The following is a 9096-nucleotide window of genomic DNA, read 5'->3' on the forward strand; positions in this document are numbered from 1 at the left end:
GACACCACACCCAGCACCGTGTAGCTGCCTCACACGTCACCCAAGCCAGGGGTGCCAATACCACATCCCCTTCATAAAGATGACGAGACTCATCCTCAGCGGGGTGCAATTTGATGGAGGTTACCAAGGCAGCAAATTACTGACCTAAGATTCTAATTCCAATCTTCAGATTCCAAAACCTTTATTATTTGCTCCACCCCACAACTGCCTCACAAAGCATCCCAGAGTCCAGGCAGCAGACAGCAGAGGAGACTGGCAGCAGACCATCTTAAAGGGGATGCTTGGAGCTGCCAAATGTGTGATTCAAAGATTAATTCCATGTGTTTGGAGAAGAAGCCCTAGCCTCAAATCAAACGTTGGCCACCTTCCAGCCAAGGTAGCATGGAGTGAAGGCCCGTGGAGGGACAGCTGGCCTTTTCTGAATTACTTTGGTACACCTAAGTACTTTGGTACTTTGGTACACCGAGGTGTACCTTGGCCTGCCATGTTTCATCCCCACGGCTGTCCTCAGTGGTGTGCATGGTCACTGCTCCCTTCACTGCTGAGAAGACGGGCACAGGACAGTCAGGGGACGTGTCCAAGGTCTCACATTAGGAAGGGCTGGAGCCAGAATGTGGTCTGAGACGCTGGATATACAAAGAGACAATGGTGTGACCATCTGTACAAATGGAACTGTGGCCCACGACCTGCAGCAGCCAGCCCAGAAAGCCAACACGTCACCTGCAGCAGCCAGGCTGGACACTGGCCTGCCCTCGGTAAGTCACACCTGTGGGAAGCCAGGCCGCTACCTCTCGCCCCAATCTAGGAATCAAGCAACCCATAAGAGTCAGTCCCAGATGCCCAAGACTTGGTTAATAACTCACAGCTGCCCCGACTCCTGCCCTGACGTCCCACTGAGGACAAACTGAGAAAGACAAACGTGCTCCCCTTAAACTCACACGGGATGCCCCGGTTCTAGTTGCTGCCCCAGCTTCCAAGCCAGCAGCCCCCACTGGGGCTCACCCAGTGCCTTCCCTTCCACTGGGAAGCTCCCACGCCCAGCCTGCCTGAGTCTCTGCAAAAATGCAAGTGACAATGGCCAGCTCTTTTGTTCTTACCCAAGCTGGAGATAAGCAGCTTCTGTCTGTCCTCGTTTGGGCTCCGTGCTCCTCCCCAGGAATCTGAGAGACTCTCCTGCCCCAGACTGTGGGCTCCACCACCCTCCTGCCCACTGTGGGAAATCAGGAGGGTGAAGGTGCAGCTGGGCTTGGCCCAGAGGTGCCCACAGGGATGCCCAGAGCTGCACAAGCTCTGTCCATCTTGCCTCTGGGACCAGCTCTGCATTGCCGCAGAGCCCCCATCAGAGTCAGCTTTCTGTTGTAATAACTGAATACCTGAAATTGGACAATTTATAAAGAAAAAAATTACATCTGACAGTTCTGGAGGCTGGAATTCCATGGTTGGGGGTGCATCAGATGAGGGCCTCCCCTCAGCACCATGACTTGGCTGAGGGCATCACATGGCAAAGGGTGGGGTGTTGCCCTGAGGTCTCTCTTCCTCTTCCCACAAAGCTGCCAGCCCCACTGCGACCCGCCCTGATGACCTCATCTAACCCTAATCACCTCCCAGAGGTGCCATCAGCATTTGGACTTAGGATTAAGGTTCCAAGCACACAGGCACACACACGCACACACCACACACAACACACACACTCACAGTCACATACACAACACACACATACACACCACACACTGCACATCCAACACACAGCACGACACAACACACACATACCAATGTCAACTTATTGACATTGTCCACACAGCTCTGGCCAAAGCACTCCTGAGCCCGAGCTCGCACTGCCCGGCATCCCTCACTGTCGACCAGCGAAAAGGTCGCGCAGGCTGTGGAGCAACCCAGTATAGAATGCAGCAGCCACCTGCCTCTTCCCCTGGTTTAAATTTTATCCAGAAAAGAAAAACGTAGCCTTGACGATTCACTCTTGTGTGGCAAGAGACAACAGTCACAAACACACAAACAACACTTACATGTACCACACACATGCAACACCACACACAACACGCAACAGCACACAGCACCACCAACACACACACTTACATTGTACCACACACTGCAAACATCACACACAACTATGCCACAGTCCACATGCACCACATAACCAACATTACCACACAACATTGCAAAACACCACACACAACATTGCCACAGTCAACACTGCACACCAAACACACATGCTACAGCCCACACACAACACAGTCACCACACATTCACAACACACACAGCACACACCACACACACCATGCACAAAAGCCATAACACACTGCACACACAAACACGCACAATACACACACCAATTCACACATTTACAACCACACACACAATACACACCATGCGCACTGCACTCCCATTCACATTACACCATTTTCACACCACATAACAACACAACATTCACAACACATACAAAACAGTGCCCACACATGCTACAAAACACCAATACACCACACACCCACACATACCAACCCACATTCCACATACCACATTTACACACCACACATGCACACACCACATTCACACATGCACACATCACACAACAACATCACACACATGCACAACACACATTCAACACTACACACAACTAATATCACACACTACACATACCACAACACACACACAAAACACACATTCACACAACACAAACATACATGCATTCACACACCACATACACACATAACACACAACACACATCCACACAGCACACACATCCACACAGCACACGCATTCACACACACACCATCCCAGTGTCCTCCCCTGTCTTCCCCCTTCCCCTCATGGCCTGCTTAAAAAAGACAGCCATGCTCCCTGTAATCTAAGCCCAAACCGCCAGGACCTTCAGGGAAAAGTCCCTCAATGGGGAAGCCAGTTGGAAAAGAAACAAGTGTCTGGCAGCCACACAGAGTGAAATCTCAGGCTACGTTTTTCTTTCTTGGATAAACATTTAAACCAGAGGAAGAGGCCCGTGGCCCCGCTGCATCTATACCAAGGCTGCGTTCACAGCCCACGTGGCCTCCGCTGGTCTGACAGTGAGGGCTGCCTGGCAGTGCCGAGCCTCGGCTCAGGAGTGCTTTGGCCAGAGCTGTGGGGACAAAATGTCAATAAGTTGGCCCCACTTGAAAACGTGATAGAAGTCTGAAACTGACACTACAAGATGTGGCTCTAGCCTGGTGTTCTGTAATAGGGAGCAGGGTGGGCGTGGGAACACCAGGCTGCTTCCACCGTGTTCGCCTGTCCTAAATTGTGTGAGTTTTTCTCTTTAAAATGCTGCTCTTCACCCTTCACTCCCACTTCATCCAATGTCTTTCTTGGACACTGAACATTCCTTCATACAACTTTTTATTTTTTAACTCAGAGCAATTGAGAATGTCAGAGAAAGGTAAAGTCCTCCATGGTACCAGATGATCCATTTAAGAACAATCCAAAACCAATACACGTATGACATGGCCAGAGGTTTCAAGGCCAGTCTTAGGCGCTGTGGCCGCTTTCCACATTACGGAACACAGATAGATAAGCACTTGGATAGACAAGTCAATAAACAGAAAGAAAAAGCCAAACTTTGATGATCTGCATTCCTGGAAAGATCAGTATAGGCAAGTCAAAACCACAAAGTTCCCAAATCTCATTTGGGATTTTATGATTTATGTCAATTTTCCTTCCATCAACCTTTTGTAGGAATATACTGAAGGCGGGGAGGAGGAGGAAAATAGAAATACTACCTTTTTAAAAAACAATGCTTAAATACCTTTGTCTTTCCCTTTCTTCTGGAAGTACACCTGCGTAGTAAAGTAGCAGTCCTCATAAACCAAATATTTCCAGTCTGGAGTCACACACACCTGATTCAAATCTTGACTGAGCAACTGAATTAGCAGTGAAGCCTTGGAGAAGTTACTCAAATATCCTAAATTCATCTTTTTCTACAAGAGAGAATAATAGTCCTATCTCTCAGGGTGTGGGCATCAGCCAGGCACAAGGTAGACACTCGCCAACCACAAAGCTGACCATTGACCCATACCCTGTGAGGGTGGGCAGTGTCTGCAAGTGGCGGTTTCTAAACAAGCAAAGGCAGCAAGAAACACACCAGACCACAGTTTCTATTACCAAGGCCAAGCCCGTTGCACGGCCAGAAATAAGAGGACATGCATCTTCCTTCCCCTTCTGCAGGGACTCCAAAAGCTGCTCTTTTGAGAATTTCCCACCATCTGGGTGCCCTTGCATTAATGAAACTTAGCTTGGCTACAGACAGAAAGGACCAGGAAGCAGCAGTGTTCTCACCTAGGCCCCTACCCCATAGAAAGGACTGTCCTGCATCTGTGGGGGCAGCAGGGCACATGAGGAGGAAAAGTGCTAACCAGGGCTCAGAGGACCCTAATCCAAGTGCACCTTCATTCCAAAGAGGTGTGGATGTTCTAGAAACTGAAATTGGACCTCCCTGAGTTCCAATTTCCTTTGTTTGCAAAGAGCATAATCCTGAGTTATCTTTAAAGCCCTGGCATAGGGCTTTGAAGTCAGAGAGATACATTTTGAGCCATGGTCTGTGTTGCTATTTACCAGACATGGGAGCTCAGGCAACTGGTTTACATTCCTGAGCCTCACTGTCCCCTTTTGAAAATCCCCTTACCGGAAACCATTGCTATGGAAACAAATAATAGACATAAAATACACAGTAATAAGAGCTCACTCGTTGATAGCTGTTATTGCTGTTATTGACATCTCCATTATCACGATGATGATGATTACAAACCCAAATAATTAAGACATAAAGAAGCAAAAACACACTGAGCCGACTCCTGGACCTGGCGCTCCATAAACCTTGGCTGTTCTTATTATCAGAGCATCTCGTTACTCCCTGCATAGCCCTCCATGGCTGGCTAGAGGCCAGCATTCCCTCTGTAAATTGTGTCATTTCTCTTTAGTGGGAGCCCCTTTGCAGGGAGATCAGAGCCAGAGGGAGAGGCAACGCTCTGGACAAGGCCAGTCCAGATGGCAGGAGGCAGGACAGCACCTGCCTGGAAGGGAAAGACCGGGCCGGGGGGCTTGGACACTTACTGAAACCCCCCAGCCTGAGCATGTTCTGCGAGGAGATGCCTGCCACTCCTCAATCAACACCCCTAATGCCTCAGCACCTCTGTATTGTCTCCTTCTTGCTCCCTGCCTTGCCCTCAGACCTGGAGCTCCTGAGCCACTCCTTGTCTTTGGCCCCAAGACCTGTGGTATCTTCCTTCAGCTCCTGTCTCCTCCACCAATATCCCCTCCAGATGCTTATTGTATTAGTTCATTTCACGCTACTATAAAGACACACCTGAGACTGGGTAATTTATGAAGGAAAGAGGTTTAATTGACTCACATTTCCACATGGCTGGGGAGACCTCAGGAAACTTACAATCATGGCAGAAGGCGAAGGGGAAGAAAAGTATCTTCTTCCCAGGGCGGCAGGAAGGAGAAGTGCAAGTGAGGAAATGCCAGACGCTCATAAAACCATCAGATCTCCGAGACTCATCACTAGGATGAGAAAAGCATGGGGGAAACTGCCCCCATGATCCAATCACCTCCACCTGGTCCCACCCTTGACAGGTGGGGATTACAATTCTAAGTGACATTTGGGTGGAGACACAGCCAAACCATATCACCCATCCTGCCTCTCAGTGCTTGTTTCTCATGCTCACTGCACCTTCTCTTCTCCCCACCCCTCCCCTTCCTTCTTTTCCTCTCCCCTCTTCTCAAGGGTGCCCTTGTTGGAGAACATGGGAGGCCAAAATCCAAACATGGCAAGAGATAACCAATGACTTGTCTGGTGGCTGAACCCTGAGCTGGGAGCACTGCCTGGAGAAAACTGTAAGCCCTCTGCCATCCTGTGCCAGGCCAGAAGGGACATCACTACAGAATTCAATTATAGTGACAACAACAATCACACAGAATAATAATAAATCAGTAGTTATAGGCCAGGCACAGTGGCTCACACTTGTAATCCCAGCACTTTGTGGGCCTGAGTCAGGAGGACTGCTTGAGGCCAGGAGTTTAAGACCAGCCTAAGCAACATAATGAGACACCATCTCTACAAAATATACAAAAATTAGCTAGGCATAGTGGTGCGTGCCTGCAGTCCCAGCTACTCAGGAGGCTGAAGCAGGAAGATTACTTCCTGCTGGGGAGTTTGATGCTACAGTGAACCATGATCACACCACTTCACTCCAGCCTCGGTAACAAAGTGAGACCCTGCACCCAACTCAAAAAAAAAAAAAAAAAAAAAAAAAAAACAGTTATTACACACTGACTGTTCCAGGCACTATCCAAAGCACTTTGGGTAAATTATTATCTGTAATCCTCATCATCTAGAGGCTGAATAGGCAGACCCCAAGCACTGCCATGCTACAGTGGATAGTAATGAGTGCTTGGCTACTCCAGGGAGCCTCAGGAACCAGAGAGTGTTTGGAAATGGTCTTTGCAGTAAGACCTACATCATCTTCTTACAGGTACAAGAGGAAAGTGGCAAGAACTCTAGTGGGTGAGTTGGCAGGCCAAGACACAAGCCCCAGGTTTAGCATCAACAGAATGAAAGGCACTTGGCAAATCACTTGGTCTTGTTGCTAATATTAAATGGGGTTGGACAATCTCTGAGGTTTTTAAGACTTCTAGATTTTTAGAAACTTCTACTTTTACATCCAGAGACCTTCACCTAACTAAATATCAATATCTTCCCTTAGAGGAAGAACAGGGAGGTACCAGCATCATTATCGGCAAACATCATTTCACACCTCTAGTGCAGCTTGATAAACACATGGAGTGTGTGAGAGATAAATGCTGCTCACTAATGCATCCAATTCGCCCCCTCGGGAAATGTAGACTTGTACTTCCTACCTCTCTGAAGTTAGACGTGGCCACATGACTTGCTTTGACCAATGAAATATGAGCAGAAGTAACTTGTGTTTCTTCTAGACAGATACCTTTCAGAATGAATGCACATAAACCATTTCCTCTTCCTCTTGCCTGGTGACAGAGGATGTCCCAGAGCTCCTGCCCACCATAAAGAGACATACAAATGAATAAGAGATACACCCCTGAGAGCTGGGGCTTGCTTGTTACTGTAGCATACACAGGCTCTCCTGACTGATACACTGAGCAGCTTGCAAGTGCCAGGCACACTTCCAGGCTCAGGAGATGCAGCTGGTGAGGGCAGCTGCTGCTGACGAGCACCCCCTTGTCAGGCAATACCTGAGTTCTTTCAGGAAGACAGTTAAAAAGCTATAGGAGATTGGAAGAGACATCCTGAGATAGTCCACAGTGGAGCTCTATGGTCAGGACATGCCAGCACCCTCTCAATGTCACACTGCAAAGCCAACTGACTCCATCATAAGGGACTGTCAGTGTGTGTGAATGCCACCTGCAGCCAGTCCTGTCTGCCATAAGGACTATAATGACACAAAGGAGGTGGGAAGGGAGGGCCACTGTGTGATTAGCTCTTACACGCAGTCCCTTAGGCATTTGTCTGAGTGGATCATCTGCTGTAGACAGAACAGACTGGGTCCTTAGTGCACGTTCAGGGCAAATGAAACTGACTACCTATATGCAGCATTCATGCTTTTAGCAAAGCCTTCTCACTGCTTAGCTATTTGGCTTGTTAAGCCTGCAATTCTGGGTCTGGGCCAAGACAAGGAGAACAGTGATGCTAATGAGAACACCAAGGAAACACAGCAGTGAGCAGCAAGTCACAGCTGCCTATCACCTTCACAACTGCCACATTCCCTTCAGTGTAAGTTGACTCACCGTCCTATCCATGCTTATCATCTCTCTGGGGTTCAGGTCTCCAGGAATGTCCTGGCCTCTACTCACATATCTATACAACATGACATTGATAAGGCAGACGTTAAACAACTAGCATTTTACATTCTGAAGTGAAAATTAAAAATGCACAGTCCTTTTTAATTCAATTTCTAATTACTGCACTATATACAACCCAGAATGATGGTGAATTGATAAAATATGCAAATGAAGCAACAATTCATAGAATATATTAAAATTTCCATTTAAACTGTTAAGCTGTACATATTTGTAAATGTAAACATTAACCCTCAGGAAAAATATTTTCTAAACTACAGCATAATTGGAAACTCCAGAATCATATATAACAGAAAAGAGATCATTACACAGACGGGTACCTTTATCGCTATAAATAAAAGAACATTTCCACAGAGTTGTTGCTTCCTCTTGGCTGCCCCCACAGCACTTCCCCTGGCTCTCTGTGGAGGCAGTGGGGCACACATCTGCTTCCCAAGCCAGCAAGCCACACCCTTGAGGGCAGCACCGAGCCTGACCCAACCATATCCCCTGTATTGCCCAGGGCACAGGAGGTGCTTGCAGCCCTCAGCTGAACTGGTTGAAATTGAACAATATGGAGTTGAACTGAATTAGATCAAATGTAATGAAATTAAATGGCACGTGATGTCTGTAGGCTTCCATTTTAGAAGCTAAGTAACAAAGTCCAAATTCCCTCCTCTTCTACCAGATGAAATGCCTCAGGCCAACACGCAAGCAAGCCTGGGATCAGGAGATGCTCGGGACAGAACAATCCGCAAACTAAACCCGGCTGCCTGTCCACAGGTGCACTAACCACCTTCCCACCCAGGAAGGCGTCCGAACCCCATTCTCAATGGAGAGAAGGTACTCCTGGACCAGCTGGCACAGCCCCTCTCATGAGCCCTCCCAAAACCCCTCAATGTGAAGGATCTCTGCTAATGTGAGGCTGAACAACACAGGATTCAGAATCTTCAAAACAGCTGCTGTGATCTGTTATTTTCATCACTCTCTGCAAATAATTATGTCATAATTTATGTTGAGGAAAAGGTGGCTTTCATGAAAAGTATACTTAGCTGTTTTTTACCTGACAATGAAAACACAAAATCTATTTTACCCAGTTTTGCCTAATGTGCTAGAAAGCTTAGAGCAAAACAACGTACAAGAGTGGTCAGTACCCCTTGATCTCCAGTTCTTGGTTAGGTATTGCCAACTCTCTTCTACTTGGCTTCTCTCTCTCTCTCTCTCTCTCTCTCT

At 47.7% G+C, this 9096-nt stretch overlaps 1 long non-coding RNA gene across 2 annotated transcripts in view; it reads left to right on the forward strand.

Annotated features, from left to right (window-relative positions):
• Nucleotides 1-232: 232 nt before the first annotated feature.
• Nucleotides 233-9096, forward strand: part of LOC108515570 (uncharacterized) — a 25113-nt gene continuing 16249 nt past the window's right edge. The window contains exons 1-3 of one of the 2 annotated variants that reach the window (XR_001881562.1): nucleotides 233-755; nucleotides 5774-5883; nucleotides 8552-8706. This is a non-coding gene — a long non-coding RNA (uncharacterized LOC108515570). The remainder of the gene's footprint in view (nucleotides 756-5773; nucleotides 5884-8551; nucleotides 8707-9096) is intronic. The other variant, XR_001881563.1, reaches the window with a different exon arrangement.

This window comes from Rhinopithecus bieti, unplaced genomic scaffold (assembly GCF_001698545.2).
Source record: "Rhinopithecus bieti isolate Rb0 unplaced genomic scaffold, ASM169854v2 scaffold_33937, whole genome shotgun sequence".
Lineage (NCBI taxonomy): Eukaryota > Metazoa > Chordata > Mammalia > Primates > Cercopithecidae > Rhinopithecus > Rhinopithecus bieti.